The 24,851-nt window shown below is 49.9% G+C and overlaps 1 protein-coding gene across 3 annotated transcripts in view; it reads left to right on the forward strand.

The window, feature by feature from the left end:
• Positions 1-24,851, forward strand: part of FAM53B (family with sequence similarity 53 member B) — a 128,228-nt gene that overhangs the window by 3,325 nt on the left and 100,052 nt on the right. Inside the window, exon 2 of one of the 3 annotated variants that reach the window (XM_027528345.1) lies at positions 2,385-2,476. The exons of 1 other annotated variant lie outside the window; for it this stretch is intronic. The gene's annotated coding sequence lies outside the window, so the exon portion shown is untranslated. Of the gene's footprint in view, positions 1-2,384; positions 2,477-11,101; positions 11,349-24,851 lie in introns of those variants that run through there. One more of the 3 variants, XM_027528347.1, reaches the window with a different exon arrangement.

A 24,851-nucleotide genomic window follows, 5' to 3' on the forward strand; every position in this document is an offset into this window, starting at 1 on the left:
TGTTGCTGGGGTCTGAAAGGAGTCTTGTCTAGTGCACTTCACAGGAAGGAGGCTGCCTGTGACCTGGAGTCTTGATTGTGGGAGGAGAGGAGTGTGGTAGGTTGAAGGACAATTCCATCGGGGGGAAAAAATTAGGAAACCCTGTCATTTCTCTTGGCTAGGCAGAAAACAGAGATGTCCTTAAAGAGGGGGGGAACACATGAGCATGTTTTATTAACAGTTAATAGAAGAAAATTAATGCTAATTTATTCTTCATACATACCATGCAATTTGTTAGAAAAGTAAAAGAATAGTTTGGGATTCTTTGGTCAATTGGTGGATTCCTATGTTAGGGCCATAGCAATGAAACTCAACATTAAGCAGACAAATACCCAAGCCCACAGGCTACATAAATGCTGAATAAAACCAGCTCTACAGTGGAACTCTGAAAAGCGAGGGGTAAGAAGCCTAATGAATGAGTGGGTATGACCTTAGCAAAATCCCTGCAGTGGTGTGGAAAGATCATTCATTTCCAGCTTAGATGTCAAGATGGGCTCCAGTAACCAGAGGAAAAAAAAGAAGAGTTTGAGTCGGTACTTACTGAGTTTTAAAAATCTCTACAACACAGTGCATTAAACTAATCATTAAAAGGACTTCTCTAACTGCATTTTAAGCTGCCACTGTATGGACCTGTGGTTTAGGCCCAGAGAAACCAAATTAAAAAGATAGGAATAATTCTCAAGACTTGAATGTATCGCTGTCCTGCTTTTATGGAGTAGAACTTCAAAAACTGGGGCGCAGAGGCGGCAGAATGTACTTTTGTCATGCTGATACCATTGTAAGAAAGACTTTCGACCAAGAGATCAATTGTGCCTTAAAGTATTTCCCAGTTACTTGCCTAGTTTATTGGAGGAAGATATAAAAAAACGAACCTACTTTTTTCATTTTTTAATTTACTTTTTGCGTTTTTAAGTGATCCTTCCCAAAGAAGTCACAAATTCTTATATTTATAAATACGTATTTTTATTACTGCATCAGGAAATAGTAAGTATGTTAGCGAGCGAGCTTCATTGTGCATGGTATCCAGAAGCTTTTTAAGAAAAGTGAATCTGACAATATATTTGTTTCTCCGAATACCTAAAAATTTTCACATGAGCCAGCAATTAGCATACTCTGGATATTATCTGAGGAGCTCAGAAATATGAAATACTCTGCTTGAGTAAGGGGACCCGGAAGTGTATTTATCACTCTTCATTAACAGAGATGAAGCAGTGTATCATGATGTGATTGTAGCAGAATGGAAGCGCTGCTGGGGTGGCTGCTGGCTCCCCTGCCCTTGTGTTCCTTGCTGCTTCAGAGTTGAGGGAATAGTCAGGACGAAGAGGCTAAATGTAGAAGAGAGTGGGTGCTGCAAGCTCACATTTTTCTCCCAACCCCTCCTCTAATATGAAAATGTCAGTCCTTTGTTCCCATCTAATTTTAGTATATCCTGGCTAAAAAAAAATGTTAGGATGATTTCCAACCATGGAACTTGGAGGGGCGGGGTGGGAGAGGGGCAGAGTGGAGGAAAGAGCCGTTTACATTCCATATCCGTCTGCCGTTCTGTGACAGCATCTCACCCCTACTCTGTGGATTTTCGTGATGAAATAAATTTACATGCACTGGAGCAGCACTAATTAGGTTTTCCTTCCATGTCCTCAACAAGAAGTCTCACTGGAGTCTGAATGGGGAAAATCCTAATATGGTATTTAATAAAACGTACTGGGCTGAATTAAAGAGCTGTTTGCAAATTTTGGAAGACAGGCTTGAAATTGTGAGTGAAAACTACATGTTGTGTGATTTATAAATAGAGCCTTCGTGAGTCAGTGAAACTGCTTGTATGCTATTTTTTGAATGAGAATAATATTTGTTGATTTTTGAGAATCAGTCATAAGCAAGTCAGAGTTATTTATTCTCTTTGGATTATACTTCATGGTAGATTTAATATATTGAAACTCACATTGGAATAAGCCTGACCTTTCCAAAAGTTTGCTCATTTACTGAGCTAAGGTTTCCTTGTGAAATCTTTGTATGGTAAGGACACTACATAGCCAGAATTGAGAGATCATTTTGTTAAGTCCGTTTGATTAATGATTTAATTTGCAAAAAATGCAGTAATCACATTGATTTTTGAACTTGAAATTTGTTTTTGTTTTCATTTTACAATAGCATATAATTTGCTTTTAAAATCTATTAACTAGTAGAATAAATATCAGAAATGATATTTTTAAAATACTAAATTTTGGGGGTGAAAATGACTGGAACCTAGGCAAGTCACTTTCCTTTTCTGGGCTTCCGTTTTTCTTTTTGTGAAAGAGGGGTGTTCAGTATGTGATACTTAAAGTTCCTCTCTACCTCTGTAATAGCTGGCATTGCCGTGGACTGGGTGGCTCAAACAACAGAAATTTATTTTTCATAGTCTGAAGACTGGAAATTCCAACATCAAGGTGCCGACAAGGTAGGTTTCATTCTGAGGTCTCTTCTCTTGGCTTGTATGCAGCTGCCATCTCCCTGTTACGTTCACGTCCTCTCTTTGTGCGTGCTTGTGGGGAGAGAGTGTGTGCAGTGTGCAAACTCCCTGGTGGTTCTTATGAAGCTCTTGAGTGTTTCTTCTTGTAAGTGCACTGATCCCAAGGTGAGAGCCCCACCCTCATAACTTCATCTAGCCGTAATTACTTCCCAAAGGCCCGCTTCCACATACTGTTTCTTTGGGTGTTAGAGCTTCAGCATAAATTTCTGGGGGATACAAACGTTCAGTCCATAATAACTTCTGAAATTGATCTGAGGTTTAGAGAAAACTTAACAAAATACATTTCCACGATATATGGAGAGTTTAAATACTCCATTAGCTAAATATCAGTTTTTAGGTCACTTTATGATTCTTTTAAACCAAATTAGCTATTCATGTATCTGAAAAAATACATGTACATATAATAAAACAGTTGAAGCCATCACAGGATTGTTTTTCAGTCTGAAAATGTCTTTGTGCGTTCATTGGTAAACTTTAGATTTGAGTATTGATTGCCCCTGATATATATTTGTTAATTCAGTTTGTATTCATTTGACACAGAGATGTTTTATATGAGAAACTCAGAAATTTACATCTAATTTTTCACTCCTACCTTAATTTTATTATTTTTTAAAACTTCTTTAATTTTTAAAAGTGTTGGGCTGTGCTGGGTCTTTGTTGCTTCAAGTGGGCTTTCTTTAGTTGTGGTGAAAGGGCTTCTCACTGCAGATGGTTTCTTTTGTTGCCGAGCATGGCCTCTTGAGCTCAAGGGCTTCGGTAGTTGTGGCTCCTGGGCTCAGTAGTTGTAGCCCTCAGGTTCTAGAGCTCATTGTGGTGTGCTTAGTCGCTCAGTCGCTCAGTCATGTCAGACTGTCTGCGACCCCGTGGACTGTAACTCACCAGGCTCCTCCTGGATTCTCCAGGCAAGAAGCCTGGAGTGGGTGGCCACGCCCTCCTCCAGGGGGTCTTTCCAACCCAGGGATCGAGGCTTGGTCTCCCACATTGCAGGCAGATTCTTTACCTTCTGAGCCACTAGGGAAGCCCCTAGAGCTCGAAGGCTCAGTGTTTAATAGTTGTGGTATGAGGGCTTAGTTGCCCAGTGGCATGTAGAATCTTCCCAGACCAGGGATTCAACCCTGCATTGGCAGGCAGACTCCTAACAACTGGGCCACCAGGGACTTTCCCCACTGTAATTTTGATAAAGTGATAAATAATTTGATAAAACTATGATAACCCAAAGAATCTCTCTAATTTGATTCTTCCCTATTTCAAACACACACACTGCACACTCAGAGATGACTTTATTTACCACTTGAAAGCCCTGGGTTTTTGAGGTTTCTACATTCTCATGCTATACAGAGTGTAGTATATGGGTCTGCCCTTCTATACCTTGTACCTCTTTGAGGTACTGTCAGTCTGTTCTATTGGAGAAGACAATGGCACCCCACTCCAGTACTCTTGCTTGGAAAATCCCATGGATGGAGGAGCCTAGAAGGCTGCAGTCCATGGGATCGCTGAGGGTCGGACACGACTGAGTGACTTCACTTTCACTTTTCACTTTCATGCATTGGAGAAGGAAATGGCAACCCACTCCAGTGTTCTTGCCTGGAGAATCCCAGGGACGGGGGAGCCTGGTGGGCTGCCGTCTGTGGGGTCGCAGAGTCGGACACAACTGAAGCGACGCAGCAGCAGCAGCAGCAGCAGCAGCAGCAGCAGCAGTCTGTTCTATAACTGCTTATCCCCCTCAGTGAAATTGAACTATTTTAAAGGTACTGGCAAAGTGCCTAGTATATAGTAGATACTTATTTCAAGTTGGTTACCCTTCAGTACCTTTCTTTGAAGTAGTTTGATATAGTGGAGAGAGAAGCAGTTGTATAGACTATACATGATAGGGTAGTGAATATTAAGTGAGAAAAATGTAAATCATCTTAGCATGATTCCTAGCACATACCAAAGCCAAATAAATATTCTTTTCTGCAAAGAAACCTTCTTCCCATTGGAGCTAATATATTGAATGGTTCAGGATTTTAACCCTCAGTGCCACCGAGTTAGTGTATTCGGATCCATCCTAAGGCATTTGTATTCCAGGAGTGATGAGATGAGTGAGTAGAGGAGGATGAGAGGTAGACAAGGAAGAGGGAAAGACTGGCATAGGTGGGGGCCTTTCCAGATTATCTTAAATCATACTGCACAGCTCCTTCTTCAGTCTCTAGATGGGACTGGTGCTAAAAGCACCTTTTTATTTAGTAAGAAGTGGAGACCAAATATCATAATGCTGGATTTTCATGAAATCCCCTTTATAATTTGTGGTAGCAGATTCTAGGAATCCCCCTCAAGTTTCTGATCATTATCTGTTTCAGAGGTCAGGAGGTAGTAATAAGAGTAGGTGTTGTGGGGAAAAGGTTACTGTGGATGCTTCTGAATTGAAAACAAATGGCCACGGATATGGTACATTTTCCTCAGGTTTGAACTCCAAGGCTTTGTTTTCGGTGACCACTAACGCTTGACCGGACCAAGATCCCCCATGTGACCTTGTGTGTGTGTGTGTGTGCGCGCGCGCGTGTGCGAGTCTCTCAGTTGCGTCCCACTCTTTGCGGCGACCCCATGGACTGTAGCCCGCCAGGCTCCTCTGTCCATGGAATTTCTCCCAGGCAAGAATACTGGAGTGGGTTGCCATTTGCCTCTGCAGGAGATCTTTCCAACCCGACTAGGCCACCTGGAAAGTTGGACTAAGATTTTTGTCATTGATTTCCACCTTTCATTATCTAGGTTTGATTTCTTTGATCAGTGAATCATGTTCATTTTCTTTGCTGTAAGTTAGCAGACATTCACAATGGCATTTTAAAGTTTGATGTTGGGCAGACAGTACTTGAAGCAGTTTATATGATTTGACCTTGGTGTATATTACCGACAGTATAGTTGGTAAAGTACAGTGAATCAGTTGTTTACACTAGTGTAGAAAACGCTTGGTTTGCGGATTTGTTTACTTACTTAACCTTTTTATTAGTGGTTAAATGAATACCTTAATGCTTAGAGTGCTTAATACTACTATAGAAATGCTGGCCAGAGGAGTGTCACTTTCTCTAGGTAACTAACCTCCAAGAGTTTAAGTCTGAACCATTTTAGAAGAAGCTCTACATAGATGAGGTCAGTACAATATGATGTATATCATCAGGATAGAACATAATCAGAGTTTCACTACTTTCAATTCGGTAAACATTATAGTGGTTGAATATCTTGGTTTGATCAAGGTGTTTTTTGTTTTGTTTCTATATGAAAATTAAAAGGAGATGTAAAGTAGTATTTAAAATTGCAAACCAGCTTCTCATTCATATCAGTTCTGTTTCAGGTCAGCTGCAGGGCATGCTAGGACAAAATAGGCAAGGCTGGCTGGCCCTCTTAGAACAGTAATGGAAAGGGTAAAACAAAACGTCTCGGCTTTTGGTTAATAGAGAAGACTGAGAGAACTGAGTGAGGAAATTCACAGGCTAGTAGAATACGTGGGGCAAATGTTCTTTTCATACTGCTCCCAGGGATGTTCTTCCATTGGAGCCAGAGACCAAATTTTTTTTTTCTTGATATTTTAAATCCAAAGGATTCAGTCTTAAGATTGGGTATTTAAACTCTATGAAATCACAAGCTGTATCTTTCAGTTTCCTGTATACCTAATGAAAATGAAATTTACTCATTTCATTTTCATGGGTAATAGGCAGGATAGTGGTAGCTTTAACTCACTAGGGATGAGTTAAAAATAGATTTTTCTTGAGGCAGTGACTTATATGACAGGTAGTTGATAGAAAATTAAGTTAAATTTGGGGCTGAATATCTCATACTAAATCTGAATTCCACTACAGAATATTTGAAGCAAAACATTGAAATGATTTTCATTTGAAGATGACATAAACATTGAGTGTGCTGTTGAAGTGTTTTCTAGATTAAATTCAATGTGTGGCAATATGAAAATGCTATAGCTTGTTTTTAGCGATGATTTTGGTAGAGTGTACTGAGGTAGACGCGGTTATCGGTGACTAAGCGTGTTATAGTGTCTGTTTCAGCTGAGACCATAAATAGATCAGGGAAAGGCCAGGGACTGATTATGCTTTTGAGTCTTAGTATTAAAATAGTTTAAGTAGGTTTGGTAAGATTTACATATGTCAGTGACTTTGAATGTAGATTTACTTTGCTATATTTTTACTTATTTACCATGCATAAACTTTCCAGTGTCTGTTTTTTCATGCTTGAGTTTTCTTTTAGCACATAATACTTACAGGTACTATTAATTTTGCAAGGAAAAAGTAATATCAAATTGAAATAAGTTTTAACTGTTGCTCTGTTCTTTTTAGCTTCCTTTACTCACAGCCCTTCCATGCAGTGAGTTGCAAGCGTGACATTTGCTGTGTTTTCAGCACCTGCCAACTTGGAAACCAGGGTTTGTGCTCAGGACTTAGGCTTACAACCCACACTTTGTGGTGCACAATGCCGTCCCAGCTGGCATGCTTCGTACCTCAATGGTGCTAGACGCTCAGTTACAAAGCTGTGCAGATTCACATGCGCTGATTTCAATAGGCAGTCTCCTTCAAGCTGCTTTCAACTCTCATTTTGTATCAAAAGAGTTAGATTGGTATCATTAAATTCACTGCTGTGCTTATTTTTCAATGAAAATAAATTCATTTTATTTAGCTCCTGAATCAAAAAATGACTGTCTTCGAGAACCAAAGTTCCTCTTAAAAAAGGGTGAATGTCTACAGATATGGGAGATAGATTTATGTATCTGTATGAGATTCCAGCCAGGGCTATAACTCATTTTCATCAGTGGAAAGGTTTCAGAACAAAAGATAAAAAGAAGAGAAAGGAAAGAACAGACATATTAGTGTGTTGTAACATGCTTATGTAGGTAGGGCTGTTAGTTGAAGCTGGATCATACGTATGGGGACGATTATAGAACTTATTTTTCTAAATAAGCTCTGAATAAGAAAATTGCCTCCATAGTAGGCTCAGATTTTTGGCTTCCACTGACAACCAAAAACTTTCCATCATTTTCAAAGCAGTGTATTTTGCTGATAACTTGCTTTCAGTAGCCAGTCTCTGAAAATGTTTCAGGTGGGCTTGGTGATGTCTATCTTCCCATCATCTATTATAAGCGATTTTAAAAGGTTCTGCTTTTATAAAGATCTTTTCAAGTGTAGAAAAGACAGTGTGAAATGTGAATGACTGGCTTTTAATACAGCACTTGTGACAAAGAAGCTGTGGCTTTGGGAAGCTGAATAAAGGGGTTAATACACATGCATCTGCATACTGCTGTTGGTTCCAACGTATAACATGTCTGATGTTTGTTTCACTCCCATTCTTAGTCTAAAAAGAATGTTATTCTCAGAGACAAACCAGTTTACCATCTTTCAGTGGTCACCACTCTTTTTACAATCATAGGTACAAATAAATTTAATGGGAAAAACTGAACAGTATTGACTGCTACTTGCTGAAATGTCAAAAACTTAGCTCCCTGTTGTTTGAACATCATATTTATCTGGTTCTAAAGACACAAACACAGAACACCCACTAACTATCAAGGACATTTCTGAGTACTTAATCAGAACCCAGTCTTTACCCTCTGCACAAATGTGCTTAGGTGAATACTTTTATTAGCTTGTTGATACAAGTTATAGTTGGTTACACCCTTTCTTAGTAAAATACACCCTTATTGTCTCCTGTTGCTTAAGAGCTTTAAACTTGGAATGGGAGCACCATCTAGTATAGAAAGCCACTCAGTTTCTATCTCCCCAGCAGTGCTGAGTGGACATGTCATGCATACCACACACACACAGGCATTCCTTCATTTGCAAGTTCTGCTTTGGGGAGGGGAGCCAGGAGAGCCAGTATTGACTGTACTTTTTCCCTGGGCTTCATATGTTGGTCTTGGAGTGAGACTGCAAGTAATCCCTACAGTTTATATTTCCCAGGGTGTTCTGTGCCTTAACCAGGTTAGTGTCGGTTGGTGATAATGGAAAAGTTGCAAGTGATCATTTTTGGATTATTTTATGGATTTATTCCTAAATTGGCCCATGAATTTGCATTTAGGTTTCCGGTTGTGTTCTAAATCTGGTTTTGATTTGGTTTTGACCTTTAAGGACTGAACAAAGGTAGACAGCTTAGCCCTCCTACCCCCGTCCTCTGACTGCAGCTTACATTGTTTTAAATCCAGTTTGACTGAGTTTATATTTACTTCTTTGAATTAAGCAACTCTAATATACAAACTTTGGGGTAGGACTTTTTATAATAAAGGACTGTGTAGTATGGCCCTAAAAAGCAGGGCATCATATATCTATTCTGCTGCTGCTGCTGCTGCTGCTAAGTCGCTTCAGTCATGTCCGACTCTGTGCGACCCCATAGACGGCAGCCCACCAGGCTCCTCTGTCCCTGGGATTCTCCAGGCAACAACACTGGAGTGGGTTGCCATTTTTTTCTCCAATGCATGAAAGTGAAAAGTGAAAGTGAAGTCGCTCTGTCATGCCCGACTCTTAGCATCCCCATGGACTGCAGCCTTCTAGGCTCCTCCGTCCATGGGATTTTCCAGGCAAGAGTACTGGAGTGGGTGCCATTGCCTTCTCCCTATCTATCCTATAGGACTTTATTACATGATATGGGAAGGCCCACAGTATGGAAGACTAGTGACACAGGCCTTAATGTGTGTATTTTTAGTCCTTAGACATTCAAATTAAGTAAATGAGAAATAGCTATATATTGGTTAGTAGCACAACCCCTGAAGCAGATAGTTTTTAGTTCTCTACACTTTTAAGAAAGCCTAAAAACCAGAAAAACAGGCTGCTTTAGGTTGGAAAGGAGGTGTTACGGCAAAGGAGCTTGCCATAACCACAACCCTTGGAGTTTTGTGAGACTAAAATCATCCTGAAAGCAACAAGAATAATGGTTGCAGTAATTGTTTCCAGGCTCGGGACCCCTGAATTTTGTTTTTTTAAGTTGACCCCATGAACTAGTAATTGCAGGAATAAACTGAATGTTTGCCAGCAGGAGTCACTCTAGGCCTCCTAATAAAAAGTAAATTAAACTATATCTGTAAAGCTCTCAAAGGCTGAGGTAACACTGCATGTGTAAGATGGCATGAGGGCAGCATTCTCAAATTATCCTTGTGCCTTTCTTTGTTCCGTCTAGGAAGACTTGGTTTTTGCTTCTTTCAAAATTGGCCCTTGATAACTTGTTTTAAAGCAGAGTGTATAATATAGGTCAGGATATGGGTCCCATAGTCGATATTAGCTTGGTTTGGCTTTCTTGGATGGATTGATTGTATCCCACATCATCTACTTGAATGAATGCTCACATCCTTCTCCTGGTTGTGCCTCTCAGTCTTGCAGCAGAAGTCACTGGTGTGAACTGTAGTTGGTGTGAAAGGAGATGTTAACTCGTGGTTTTCTGCAAAAGAATGGGTCCAGTGTAATGGGAAACTGAAATATGTTAGCAATAGCTGTGAAATATAATAGTTTCCCAAGTGCACACAAGCTCAAGAAGTTAATTGTTCATTTATGTTTGATACTGGGATTGAAACATTGGATTAAAACCAATTAAATGTTCCTAGAAGCAACAGAAAAAGTTTCCTGATTTATGAATAGAACCATTGAAATGGCGCAGACACAATCCATGTAAAGTAATGAGGTGTTTTGTTTTTTTGGCAAAGGAGAACACAAAACAGGCATAGGGAGTTCTTTTAAAAAACCTTCTCTTTAAAAACATCTTTTTGGACAAGGTCAATAAAATAACATACACCAGTAGGAAGGCCTAATGGGAAATCTAGGGCTTCACTTCACAAGGAAAACAATCCCCCTCCCCCAGGTGAGCGGCACAATGAAAATACTCTGCTTATTCTATCAGGGTTACATTCCTGAACTTAAGTCAACATCCTAAGTTACAGAACTAAACATGCTCTGCTTCTGCTTAGCAACCACAAATCCTTCCTTCACCAGTTGCATATATTTTGGATGTGGCTTCCGAAGTACACATTCCTTTATTTCTGTCAGGGCCCCGAGTTAGGAAAGGAGCGCTTTATTTTCCAAAAGCGCGACAGACAACACTCACACGGCTCCCCCCCGTCCCTTGCCGCCCAGCACGCCACTGAAGCGATGGTTTCTTTAAAACCTCAAAAAAAAAAAAACAAACCAAAACACCCCAACAACCCGGAAGCTGGACATCTGAAGTCCACGCGGCCCGGGGTTTTCGTCCCGGCTCGTGCGGGGGGCGGCCCCGGGGTCTCTGGCTCCGGGCCCGGGCGGCGGCAGGGGCCCGGGGCCACTTCCCGCGTTCCGGGGCCTCCCAGGCGCGAGCGCGGGCGTCTCGGCTCGCAGGACGCCCTCTAGCCCCGCCGGCGGCGCGCCGCGACCCCCCCGCCCCACTCCCCGCCCACCGGCGGCTGCGCGCACTGCACCCTCGCCCGCCGCCGCTGCCGCCGCCGCCGCCGCACGCCGCCCGGCTCCTGCACGCCGCCGCCGCCGCCGCGCCGAGCGCCCGGGCCCGCGACGCCGCCGGCAGAGCGCCGGACCCAGCGACGAGCAGCCGCGGTCGGGCGGCCCCGCGGCGGCGGCGGGCGCGGGCGGGCGCGGGCGGCCTGGCTAGGGCCGGTTAAAGGGACGAGTTGCAAACAGTTCAGGAAGTGACAAGTCGATTTCCTCCTCCCCGGGAGCAGCTCCGTACAAAGCGCTCGGCGCCGGCAGGAGAGCGTGCGCGCGGCGGCCGCGCGGCGGGCAGCCCGGACGACTCGGCGAGCGCCGGCGGCGACTGCGCGGGGGCCCGCGGCCGGAGCGTCCCGCCGCGCACAGTAAGCGATCCCGGGCCGGGCGGCGGCGGCGGCGGCGGCGACCGGGGGCCCGGTCCCGAGCGGAGGTCCCTGGCGAGTGTCCCCCGGCCGCCGGCGGTAGGGAGCCTGGCTCGCGGGGTGCACTGGCCTTAGCCCCCCCCCCCTCTTTTTTTAATATTTGTGTGGCTGATTTCCTTTTGGTCCGCCTGCCTGGTTTCGTGTGGGGCCGGGCGGTTTCTCTGGGCGCTGAGTGCCGCCGCTGGTGCATGCGTGAGACTTGTCAGAGCGCAGCCAGGGGAGCGAGCCAGCACGGCCCCTGCGGAAAAGTCTGCGCTTCCCCGGGGCGGGCGCGGGCACTGCTGCGCCCTGGGGTGTTCCCCCCGCTCCACGTCTCAACTTGAGCCCCGGCGAAGGCGCCGGGGACCCGGGCATCCCCTCGCACCCCGAAGTTCCCTCATCGTTTTGCAGACAACTCTTTTGTTCGTGGAAGTTTGCGTCCGCCACCCCCGGGATGCGGGCGCGCAGCGGCGGGCTCCGCGGCTGCTGGACCGGCCGGAGAGGTCACGCTGGGGGTGGGAGAGTGGCCTGTCCGTGGCGGGGGAAAGCCCCCGCGGAGGCCGCGGTCACGGGGACTTGCGGAATGGGGTGAGGGTGGAGGGCCGTGCCGGCGTGGCTTTTGCACATGGCGAGAAGGGCCGTCCGGCACAGGGCACCCTGGCCGAGTCCCATCTTTGCCAGTCCTTGATTTGCAAGCCCGTGGGAGTCGGCTTCCCCGCTCGGGCTTTCTCTTGGTGGGGCGGGCACGAAGATGGGGAGGGCGCCCAGAGTCCGGGGAGGGCCGTGGATTTTCATTGCCCAAAGTGCCTTCTTGGCCACCGCCCCCCCAACCCCAGCTCCCCAGCTCCCCACCCCCGCCCGCAGACTTGAGGAACAATACTCGTGGCTCGGTACCGGGTGGCGGAGCCCTGGCGAGTGTCGAGAGCCGGGTCCCTCGCTCCCGGACGCCCTCTGAAGCCAGGCTCCCTGCATCCGAACGCCGGGCTTCATTCACATGTACTGTACTTCGTACGACGGTGAACAAAGAACAGCTCTTTGCAGCATTTGATGAATGGGATTCTGCCTCCTATAGGCCACACTCCGAGTCTTCCATACGTTACAGCCTCCGGACTCGGGGGGGTGTTGGGCTAGTGGCCCCTCGCGCTGGGCAGCGCCCGGGGCTCGGGGACCTGGGCCGGGCGTTTGTGCCGCCGCCTCCGCCAGCTCGCCTTGCCGGAGCGGGTGCAGATGGAGCCAGGCTGACGGTTGTTCAACAGGAGCAAATGTTTGTTGAATTGTTGGATGGTGGAGACAAGGGACTGTTTTCTATTGACTGCTGCAGGAGTTGGAATGGCATTGTTTATTGGCCTGGGAAGCCAGGCAAGCGTCTTGTGCAGCTTACAACATATTAGCAGACTTCCAAATGACATACTAGCATATGTGTTCCCAGCAGTTCCCACCGGCTGGAGGGAGATACTTCCTTGATCCAGAATCCTGGACTCTGGGTGATTACAGTAAGACGCTACCAGGTTTGAGGACTTGGGAAGGAATGGAGTTAGTAGACTGGGTGAAACTCACTGTTTCTGCAGTTGGCTAGGTTTTGGTTTCATTTTAATTTATTCACTTAACAGTAGCTTGTCTCAGTTACAGTTTTGATACTGAATTGCCGATCTGTAGTTCTTTTTTTCCCTTCTCCCCCTCCCATTTTTCTCAGCTAGGGACAGCTAGATAAACTGAAAACAGCTACTTGTCCCAGTTTATAGGCCCATGTTAGTGGGAGAAGGTTTGGGTCTTAAGTTCAGGCTTGGTAACCCTTGACCCAGTGTCTGTGCTTGGCAAGGGCCGGGATCCTGCCAGCCATGGTCCAGACCGAGGAGCCAGCTCCCAGGGTGCTGCTGCAGCCCAGAAAATGAAAGAAAGGCACGGGGCAGGCCTGCTGCTTTCTCCAAGTGCTCCCCTCCAGAGAACAAGGCGGTTCCAATAATTCTACCCAAGGACTTCGTTTCCCCTGAGAAGTGATTATTGCGATGCAATCATTTTAACATAGAAAGCAAGTTTTAAATAAAAGCTTGCAGCATAGCTGCTGCAGAAGTGGGCTTGAATGTCCTCAGGCTAGCGGGACAAGTAGAGCATTCCACTGTTTTGATTGATGATGATGTTTTTAGTCAGTTTCTCCCTCCTGTTTTCAGCTCAGGGTAAGTTGCATGTAGCAGTAGCATTTTTGGAAGTTCGTAAAATTCTTGGAGGAAACAGAGCTTTAAGATACCGTCTTGTAATCATGGCTGCTGCACTTAATTGGCGTTTTATGGGAGAAAGCCCTGTGGTTACCTCTTAGGCTCTTTCCCACCACGCCTTTTCGCCTTTATTCCCCTGTTGATTCCTTCAGTCTTGCCCAGCCCCTCCAACTTCCCCGTTCTCTGGGAGCCTAGTGGGCTGGGTGTCCTTTAAATGGGTCCAGGGAGCAGGCGCCTGACCCGTGATGGAAGCTCAGGAAAGGCCGCCAGCTTTCCTCCCCCTGCGGGAGGCTGTAGAGGAAAAGAGCCTGGCGTAAACTCTGGGAGCTGACGGCAGAGGACGCTCCGGAGCAACTTGGTATACCTTTGCGTTGCTCTTTGAGAAAGCACACCCTTCTTTCCCCACCGCTGGATGCCGCGGGCGCTCAAGACTGTGCCTCGGACCCACTGTTGGGTTGTTGCGTTGATGTTTTACCCAGGCAGTGTGACTTTTTTTTTTTGGATTGCATAAAGTGTGTGGAAAACTTTGTTCTTGCCCTTAAAAAAAAAAAAGACTGAAATAAGCAAATACTCAGGTCAGCACAACTCCCATCATTACCACCACTTCACACACCTCTCTGATGTGTAATAAAAGAAACCTGCGGGCATAATTTGTTATGTAATACGCTGATAATACAAATTTCAGTTTTCGATGGAAACCAGATGTGGAGGGGCTCTCATTAATTGATCCAGCAAGGGGGACACTTTAATAGATTCACTAGCCCTTGTAAACCCCAGAGGTGATTTTTTTGGGGGGGGGGGGGGGGAGGACTTGAGAGGAGAATCCCAAACCCGGGACTTTTTCGAGGTTTTTGCCTCTCAGCTTCTCATCTTGCTGCAGCTGTCCTTTTTGTCAGACTCTTCCTCTCTTGAAAGAACCGGTTTGTTGCCAGCATGAAGCACATGGCTGGGTCTGGCAGGGCTCTGCTTGGCTTAACTCTGCTGGGCTTCACTCTCCTCCTCGCCTGGTCCAGCTGCCAGCCTGCCCTCCACCCTCCACAGCAGAGCCGGGCCGGGGGACTTGGGCGCTGTGAGGAATGCTGACTGGTTTCCCCCAGCTCTTTTCTGCAATGTCTGATCATCCAGGGAGAGTTGCTGTTTAAACTTGCCCAACGAACAAACTTTCCAAAATCATCGACTCTCCTTCTCTGATTAATTTCTGTGTTTGTTTCCTGCCTAACTTTATGAGGGTTCTTTTTACACGACTGAGTCACCTTTATTATGGCCCAAGGTCGGGGACTGCACTGTAATAGCTGACCCCACTAACAGTAGTTTCATTGCCTGCCGGGGATGTGAACTTTGGAAACAAACCCAGAGGTTTAGATACGCTGATGTGCCCGGAGACTCGCTTAGAAAATTTTTGTTTTAGCTCAGTTTACATTAACATGATTAATGACCCCAGCCACTGAAAAGTCTATATTCAAAAGCAATTTTACCGTTCCCGAGGGTTCTTCTTACGGCGAAGTAATTTTCTTGGCCAAACAACTTTGTTGTAAGGTAACTTCTTCTTTGATGTTTAATCCAAACCTCCTGTGCACACGGTTTTGGATCAAGGTTTGGGCTTCGAAAATCGCGGGTTGTGGTTTTGGTGGTGCCGGTCTTAACCCTCCCGAACTCTGGTCGGGAGGCACCCGGGTTCTTGTCTCGGGAAAGTTCTCTGAGATCCGGAGCATCAGCAGAGAGGGGAGGAAACCTTCCAGAGGAAACTTGGCTTCGGGGTGTCCTGGAGGAAGGATACAGGAGGCTGGAGCGGAGGACAAGCTTTTTCTTTTTCTTTTCCCCTTTGCAGTGATTGAAGATACTTGAGCGTTTTCAAAAAACGGAGACGTCTTTGCTGCAGCTGCCTCCTGCTCCTCCTCCTGCTGCTTTTTCCTCATCTTCTTCCTCCCTTTTTTTTTTTTTGTTAAGTGTGGGTTGATTGAGAGGGGAAATGCTGATGGGTGGGTCTGAAAGCAGCCTTAGGAAACCTAGAAAATAAAAACACATTTGAAGGACTCTGGAAGATTTTGCATTTCAAAGGGTCTACCTTGTAGAATTTCACATCACGTCAGGGAGAAGTGTGACGGGCACCCCGCTTCTTTATGATTCTCCTCTCCTGCTGCGGGGTGGGGGGTGGGTTGCTGCACGGGACTCTGCTTTTTGCGGGGGGGAGGGGGACAGCCTGGCCAGACTGTGCAGGAATATCTCACAGCACCCCCCCGCCCCCCCATAGGCAGCTGTAGTCCCTGGAGGGACTTTTTCTACCCGGCTCCCCGCTCAGGAAGTGAAAGCAAATCATGTTGGTAAAAAGCCCATTTGACCCCAGAACGCAGGACCAGGCCAACTCCTGGCTGTTCTGACTCTCCCACAAAACAAAGAAACAGATTCTCCTCCTGCGATGATATAATGGGGTTCCCAAGATGCAGGCCTGTACAAAAGTTGGGTGCAGTGGGATTTAGCTGAAATGGGGGTAGGCTATTTCAGAAATAATAGCAGTGCCCACTGGTTGTGGAGGCTCACCCTTGCCAGGGGCTTTGCATCCACTGTCTCTCAACTCTCAAAGCAGTCCTGCAGTTACAGCTGAAGAAACTGAGGCTGAGGGCGGTGCCAGGACACAACAGCTGGAAGACTGAGCAGCTGGGGGCTCTGTTTCATTCTCTCTGGCTCCACAAGCCTGCCCGCTCTCCATACACCGTGTTCACAAGATGCGGAGGCACTGAGTTCTGTTTTATCTCAAAGCATAAATTTTGTTTAGTCTTGTTAACACCACAGGGAAACTTAGAAATTTTAACTGCCTCTTTCCCTTGCCCCTCTGTTTTCCGCAGTCTTTTTTTTTTCTTCCCCCTTTAAAGGAATGATTGAATTCTATTGCTGTATCTGCAGTAGGACCAAAGGCAGTGCCTCGGTTGGGAAGACTGAAATGTTTCGCTTTGTCTTTACAAAAGACAGATTCACAGGAAAATATGATTATTCCTAGTGACCTTCTGGGGGAAATGGGAAATAAATCTGGCAGCCCATTAGAAGCATCACCATGTATGCAGATCCCATTTTCCCTTCAAAGAGATTGTTAAAAGGATTTCCAGCATTTATCTCCTTTTTTTTTTTTGTAGCTGAGTGAGATGTTTCAGAGTAAATCATTTTGTGGTACTTGCCACCCCAGGTTTGCACAATATGACGTTCTCTTTACATGTCCAAAGTAATCAAATAACTGAATACAATTGTCCATCCTCCAGTGTGTGGGCACTTGGTATGCCCCAGCCAGGGCTGGGCAGAGGCCCTGTGTTCTGTCTCAGACAGATGGCTCTTTGCAGGTTGATCCTGGTTTGTGTGTGGGGGTGGAGGTGGTGGGTGCGGGGGAAGGCAGAGTGAAGACACCCATCTCCAGCAAGGGCTGCCTGGCTGGGTCTTCTGGCTTTTGTGCTCCTCAGGGGTTTGTGGGAGAGGCCTGGGACCCCTCCATTGACTGAGTGTTTAGCATCCACAGAGGTGGTCCTCAACCTTGGCTGCATGTTAGAATCACCTGGGGAGGTTTAAAAAAAAAAGTATGGATGCCCAGACAGCATCTCAGACCAGTTACATCAGAATCTTGGAGAGAAGGGGTGGGACTCAGCGTTGGTATTTTTAAAGCTTCTGAGTTGATTCCGTTGTGCATCTAAGACTGAGGCATGAGGACTGGAATAGACTCCGCGTATACCTCTCTCTCCTTCGTAGGGGATTAGGGGCCTTCCTGTTCAGGAGTGGAATAAACCTATTGGAATTTTCCACTGCTGCCGCCATGTCTCAGCGAAGGAGAATCTGAGCGGTACCCACCCCTGGGCCCAGTGCCTGCTGCAGGCATCACATCCAGGTAGTTCCTGTTTCGGCCCGGCCAGGTGCTCGCTGCCCCTCACAGGATTTGGTACAGCCCCTCTGAGCCACCTCCTTTCTGGAGTGAAGAGGGCAGGTTTTATTCGGTCTGCTGTCACGTAGGCCCCGCATTCCTTCTGGAGGTTGGGCACATGGTGTCTGTGTGGGGCTCGGGCGGGAGGAAGCAGTTTTGTCCATCGGTGATTCTCAGAGAGCTGCTGGGCCTTTTCATCTTGGTTTGCAGTGAGTGTCATACTGACAGCCACCCAAGGGTACCTGACTGCCGGGAACCTGTCCTTCTACATACTTGAGAATCACGTTTTTCGTAGAGTTCCATTTCGGGTGACCAGGGGCTGGGAGAGCAGGAGCTGCCGTGGCCCGCTGATGGAATCTTACAGAAGGTGAATCCCACCGCCAGAGATGGGGTGACTTTTCGCCTGGTCACATGGGCCAGTGCAGAGAGAGACCAGAATCTGTGTCCCCGCCCTCCCCCTGTCCCTGGGTCCCCTACTCGAGTGCTGCCTCCTCTCCGGTGAGACTTAAGGACACTGTCTTGCTCGTGAGACAGCGTGCTGTGCAGTCCAGACCCACAGGCAGCGTGGTCCTCATCCAGCGCTCTTTAGCCTGGTGAAACATGCCCTCCAACACCCTCAGTTGGCTTGGACCGTCCATCCCAGATTTCACTTCCTCCCCAGCGTGGGGGCAGCAGGCCTCCCTTTGGTCGTTGAGAGTACAGGGTTACTAAGTCTGCCATTGTCAACTGGGAAAACTGAGCCCCGAGGGGAAGTGCTGAAACCTCGGGCTTGATCAAAAGGCCTTTGGTCGCTTTGGCAAAGGTTTGTCCATCTGCTCTTCTGGGCGCCGGTGGTGGTGCATAAATAAGGGCTCTTTTTCCTTCACTAGGAGTTGGGTTCGGGCCTAATGAGGTGGTCAGGCATGGGGGGGAGGTTTGTTCTTCCTGCCTTCATTTAGCAGACACTGATTGGACACCTGCTGGGCATCCCTCGCAGAGCTGGCCACTTTTCTTCATTCGTTCACTGAGTCCTCAGCACAGCCTGTGCCTGAGGGACTCGCTCCGTCGCTTGCTGAAAACGCCACTGCTTAGAGAAATGACTTGGCCTTGGGTTTGAGGGATGGTGACCTCCCAGCTCTTCGTGATGGCCTCCATCTTGTCCCTGCCACCAGGCTCCCTTTTGGCCAAGTGGCTGCCCCCGGGGCAGCAGAGATGCGCTTCCTGCCATAAGCAGGGAGCATCGTCCGGGGAGATGGCCCCTGGCAGTTAGAGATTGGGCACCGAGCTGCCACCTCTAGGAGGGGGCCAGGTGGCCACGCGCCAGGGCCTGCCTCGGGGCCCGGGGAGCAGGGTCTGCCCAGGCCTGTGTCCCCGCAGTTGGAGCAGTTCCCCCAGGGGGAGGCGGTGGCTCGCCCTGAGAGGCCACCCTCCTTCCCGCCGCCCTCTGGCTCAAGTGCCCTGACGGCCCGGTTGGGAGAGGCCTGTGCTGCGCCTGGAATTCCCCTTGCTCTGGCCTTCATGTTGGCCCGGGGCCTGGGAGTGCAGGGAGGTCCCGGGTGCCGCCTGCAAGCTGCCTCTCTGCCGGTTTGGAGGTGGAAGGACACAGGTCTCCACGGCCAGCTGCCTCTGCACTCAGGATGCGGGGGTGGGGCTGGGGTCTGTGGTTCTGAGACTGCAGGCAGGGTCTGGGATGCAGGGGGCCCTCTGTGGCATGGTCCTAGGGGCCCCCTCCTCCCGAAGGCCTGGGGGCAGTCAGACGATGGGATTCCCCAGGGGAGGGTGGCGGGCCCGTGACGGCTCACTTGCTGGATCCGGTTGGCTGTGTGACCCCTGCGGCTTCGGGTCTCTCCTCTCGCCCGCCTTGCCTCCCAGTGCTTTCAGGGTTGGGTGGGGGCCTGTCCAGGAAGCCCCCCGGTGAAGGGTGTGGTGCTGCCCGTGGGACGTGAGCTGGACTGGGTGGGCAGAAGTTCTGCCAGCCAGAGAACTACAGAGGAACTTGGGCAGGGAGGAGGGGAAACCCAAGGGCAGTTTTCAGCTCTGGCATCAGTGCCCAGGGTTTGAATCCCAGGTGTGCCCTCTGCTGACCGGTTGCTCTTAGGCAGGACTGCCTTTGCTGCCTGGGTTCCCTCATCTGGAGTGTGGTCAGGCCTGGGTTGGGGGGAAACTGAGGGAAACCACGGTTGGGGACACTCGGGGCCCAGCGGACGTCGGGGTGTAGCCCGCGGCAGGCATGTGCTCTTGGTGGGACCGATGAGGGGAAGGACTGGGGTGACTGTCCCTATGGCCAGTGGGTGACTGGACGAGGGACAGAGCTGTGGGGACTTGACTTGGAGCTGGACCTGGCTGGCCAGGTGAGGCTGGGTCAGGTAGAGAGCCTTTCTTCACTCCCAGTCTCCCTTGGTGGGCGTCCTGTGATTTAGGGCAAGAAGGGTGAAAGCCCACGTTACGACCTGGTTTGCACTGTGTCTCTCAGCTAAGATGGGCGGAGTCTTTTGAGCTTTTTTGCTTGGGAAGCAAAATCTCCTGTTTACCAAAGGTGATTGAATTCAGTCCTGAACATGGAACACTGGATGTGTGTCATGGTGTGGCCCCGTTATCTTGCCTCCACCCTCACCACCGTCTGGGAAGGAATTCTGTGGCCACTTCCTGGCCGCACCCCTCTGAGGACTGAGGGTGGCAGGTCCTTCACTGTCTTTAAGGTTCTTCGCAGACTCGCCATTGCTGATGTCTTTATTTTGCCCCTCCTTTCAACTTGCTGAGCTGCCTTTCATAACTGCCCATGTCCTCTTGGGTCAGGTTATGTGGCTGGAGCTGGGGTGTTTGCTGAGGCACGTTTCACCGACTCCTGGGGTGCGAGCCCACCGCCTCCAGAACCCCTCTGCCCGCCACCCCCACCGCCCACCCGCCGCCCCTGGTTTCTCCAGCAGCAAGAGCTCATCTAAGCTCATCAGAGCTTTTCAAATGAGTCCTTGACTGGGATGATGGAAGGGAGGGCCGTCCCCTTCCCAGGGAGTGGGTAGGCCAGTGGTCCCTGGCGGTCTCCATTCCCCACTTCTTCTTATTTTCATGTTCATCTTTCTGCTTTTCTGGCCATGCTGCGCGGCCTGCGGGATCTTCGTTTCCCACCCAGGGATTGAACCTGCGCTGCCCACAGAGGAAGCATGGTGTCTTAACCCCTGAACTGCCAGGGAAGTCCTCTTGGTGTCTCCTGAATGTCCCCTCATTAGCCCCAGCCTGGCCCTCCTGTGGGGCGAGCAGGGTGGACAGTCTTGGCCCGAGAGGTCGCTGCTCTGCTTTGGACAGCTTTGGGGAGACCCTTTCCTGGGGAGACCTTCCTGGGGAGACCCTCTCCTTTGGGGAGCTTTGGGGAGACCCATTCCTGCAGGGGTGCACAGACTAATCACTGAGTCTGGGCGGCTGCCCCGACTCCGCCCCTGCCCTCAGTCTGGCTTGGGTGGCTGGGGCTGGCTTTAGAGAGCTCTCTCCGTAGAGGACCCACTGAGGTGGCTGGCCTGGGGTGGCCGACACAGACCCTTTTCCTGGACGTCACGAAGCTCAGTGACCAAGGGGCAGTGTGAGGGGGGTGACCAGGACATCCGGGCTGCCTCCGCCCTTGCTGGATGACCACAGAACACTCTGCATGCTGGTTCCCACCCCCCCGCCCCCGCCCCCCGCCCATTCCCAGCGCAGTCCTGTTCAGTCAGTGGCTAGGAAGCGCCTACGGCACGTGTCAGCATCTCTGAAGAATCCGAAGATGAGTGACCCTAATCCCTGCCTTTGAGGAACTTGTGGACTTGAGCGGCAGACAGTCAGACTGCACTTATGTTCATGCACTTCCCACCACGTGCCTGGGGCAGTGTAGTGGACGTGTGGGTCCATGGGGCACTGGTGAGCCCCCAGTCCCGTGGGAGTCACAGGGGGTTCATTTAAACCGAGCCCTAGGGAGCAGGGCTGAGCAGGAGGCTTGAGGAAGGAGGGGTTTGGATGGATGCAGACTGGGTGGGGGTGGGGAAGGAGGCATTTTAGAACAGGGAGCAGGGAGCGCGGAGGCGTGGCGGCTGGAGGCCACCCCCTCATGGTGGAGAATGACCTAGGCTCGAGGGTGGGAAGCGCACCGCTGCGCCCACAGCTCAGCCGTGAGTCAGGGTGGTGCGGGTGTCGGATGGAGGGGTCCGGACGTTATCCTGGTGGGCCGGGAGCTGGGGGCACTTGCTGATGCTTCTCTCTCTGAGAGGCTTGGTGCTTGGGGAGCGGCACTGTAGAGTGGGGTTGGAGCAGACACCTGGGAGACCGCAGAGTGACCCAGGAGAGAAGGCAGGGATGAGGGTCAAAAGAGGTAGTGGTTGGTTAGTCGGACACTCGCTGGAAGCTGGCGAGGAGGCAACTGGGAGGAGGAGATGGGAACAGCCTGCTCCTTACCAGGGGCCCCCTTCTGGGAAGACTGCTCAGGGGTCCCATCCTTTTGACCTCTGAGTGACCTCCTGGGAGAGCCCAAGACTAGCCCCCTACACAGGGAATTATCACCAAGTGGTACCTACTTGACCGGAGGCACGTGGTTTGTGTTGATTTTAGTTGCAGCTCTTGCTTTCAGTGGGAGCACTTGGGATTCCCAAGACCTTCCAGAGTTCCTTGCCTGCACCTGTACTGGAACTAAAGGAATCAAAATGAACAAAGCCTTTTGGCATCGCATGAGCTGGAAGAGTCTGATTCAGGGTAAACCTGCTTTTTTTTTCTTTTCCCCTTAAAGGAGAAGAAAGTAACCACATTGGTGTGATGGAAAAAAGGAGTCTGGGTGCCCTTTGGGTTCTGCTGTAGCGTGTTCTCGCTGGTGATCTCAAAGGGTGGGGAGTTGCTGACACAAACACGCGAGAATGTTCCGCACGGGTCGCCTGGCACCTGGCGCTCCTGTGGACCCCACACCCTCAGACACCAGCCAGGGTTCCAGGCCCTCGTGGCTGTGTGGAGTGTGGCTCAGGCCCAGAGGACGATAACGAAGGAGAAGAGTGGCTCTCTAAGGCTGGGCCCTTCAGCAGCCCATCTCGGCGTTCAGGGTGTGTTTTCCAAGCCTCGTGGGGGTTTTGTACACCAGCATTTAGTCTAGAGGAGAGAAGTTAAGTAAGCTGGCTGCTCCGGTTCATCTGATTCCCAGGGCAGTTAGCAAACCGCCCTCACCTGTTAGAAAGAAAGTAAGAGAATGGTCAGGCCTGGTGAAGGCTGAAAGGGACCCAAAAGGTGAGCTGCAGCGCAGAGGGGAAGAGCCACGCCCGTCAGGCACCTGGACTGCCGGCTGAGGCATGTAGGGGGTGGCCTGTCCGCAGGTGATTGGGTTCTAATTTGCTTAAACGGAAAGTGTCAGATTTTTAAACCTTTTGAAAGATTCAGGTATGTCCCGAGGGCTGCAGAAAAGACCCCAGGACATCTCTGCTCTTGGTCGTGGCCCGGAGCTCTCAGCTCAGCCTCTGAAGAGCAGGGTCAGCCTGGCACAGGCTCTGGGTCGGCCTGAGGGCCCCTGGCCTGCTGGTGCCCTCCTCAGCTTTGAAGCGTGGATGCCCGGCCAGCCCTTCGCCTGCACCTGCTAGAGGAAGAGCAGGCTGGCCTCGTCTGCCTGCGGTCTGGGTGGATCTGTGGGGAGACCAGGCGACGTCACGGGAGGCGCTTCTGCCTGGGGTCTGGGTGGGTCTGAGGGGAGACCAGGCGACGTCACGGGAGGCGGTGGGGTAGACTGTATGGTCTGCAGAGCTCGAGACGTTTACTGTCCGGCCTATTACAGAAAAAACAACAACAAGCTGACCCACTGCCTGTATGGATGGGTCTGTATACCAAACCTGTGCTGTTCAGCGTGGTAGTCGCTTAAAGTTTTTTCCAGCTTTATTGAGGGATAATTGACACAATTATGATTGTTTAAATGTAAAACAGTGGAATTAAGAATTCAGTTCTTCACCTGCAGTAACGACTCATCACATGCTCAGTAGCTGCGTGCAGTTCCTCACTGTCCTGTTGGAAGGTGCACATATAAAACTTAGCCCAGTGGCATAGAACGTTCCAGGGGCAGAAGTGTGCTAGACCTAGTCTCTCAAGCGTGTGTTAAATTGTGTCTGACTCTTGGCAACCCCATGGACTGTATCCTGCCAGGCTCCTCTGTCCATGGAATTCTCCAGGCAAGAATACTGGAGTGGGGCTGCCATTTCCTTCTGCAGGGGATCTTCTGGACCCAGGGATCAAACCTGAGTCTCCTATGTCTCCTGTGTTGGGAGGTGGATTCTTTACCCCTGAGCCACCCGGGAAGCCCAGACCGTCTCCCAGTGTGTGAGGGAACCGGAAGGATGGAGGAGGCACCTCAGGGAAAGAAAGGACACAGGCTTCCCTGGCCCTGAAACATAGGGTGCAGAGTGAGTTCGTTGACTCGGAGGTGATGGAGAAATGTGTGATGCGACAGAGGGGGGCCTCGGCCTGGAGTGGAGAAGCTGCCCCCAGACCTTCCTTTTCTGTGACTGTGGGCAAGCCCCTCACCATGCAGACCATGGTGCCCAACTCCAGGTGACCAGTGGCTACGCGAGGACCCCCTCAGCCCTGCCTCTCCAGCCTGTGACCCCAGCTCCTCTACCGCCGGCTCCTGGCTCACCTGGGCCGGTGGCCACATTAGCTCTGCTGTGCCCAGCACTTCCCCCCGTTGGGTGGGTGGGGGGGGGGTGTGTGCGCGCGTGCGTGTGTGTGCGCACTCGCGCGCACACGCAGGTGTACACACACGCTGGGCTTTGTGGAAGTCCACAGAAATCCCCCTTTGCCTGTGTTCCGATCACACTCCGCTCCAGACCACCTGGACCCGATGGGTCGTATCACTGTTCCTCCTGGGCTGGGCTGGGCACATTTTTGTTTTGATAGAATGGCCGTGTTTTCCATGGGCAACAGATGAGGAACTACTCTATTCATTTAGAACGGTGGCTTCTGTGTAGCATGAGGAAGGAAGAGACGTTCCAGGCCCCGCCACTAGCCAGCATCATGTGGCTTTCTCCTTAAAATGCCGTCAGCTGCAGCGCTGGGGCAGTCTGTTGACTAGCTGGGAGCTGGCTGAACTGTAGCTCTTGTCTTGCTTGATGCCCACATTCGCTGACTCCCAGTCCCTTTGGAAGCTAGTTAGGGGTAGAGTCATTCCGAGGTGGGGCAGCAAATGTGGGGAACGTGGATGTGAGTTCTGTGCGTGGGGCCCGACTGTAAATGCGTTGCTGCTGGAACTGCCTCCCCGCGTTGCTGGACGCTGGTGGACTCGAGGTGGAGAGACGCCGCGGGGTTGCTTTCCGCTGAGCTGTCCCGGGCTGGGGCTCGCGGCCTTCACGAGATGCTGCGTTGTCAGGAGTGCGGTCCGCTTGTACCCTTGGG

Source organism: Bos indicus x Bos taurus, chromosome 26 (assembly GCF_003369695.1).
Source record: "Bos indicus x Bos taurus breed Angus x Brahman F1 hybrid chromosome 26, Bos_hybrid_MaternalHap_v2.0, whole genome shotgun sequence".
NCBI lineage: Eukaryota > Metazoa > Chordata > Mammalia > Artiodactyla > Bovidae > Bos > Bos indicus x Bos taurus.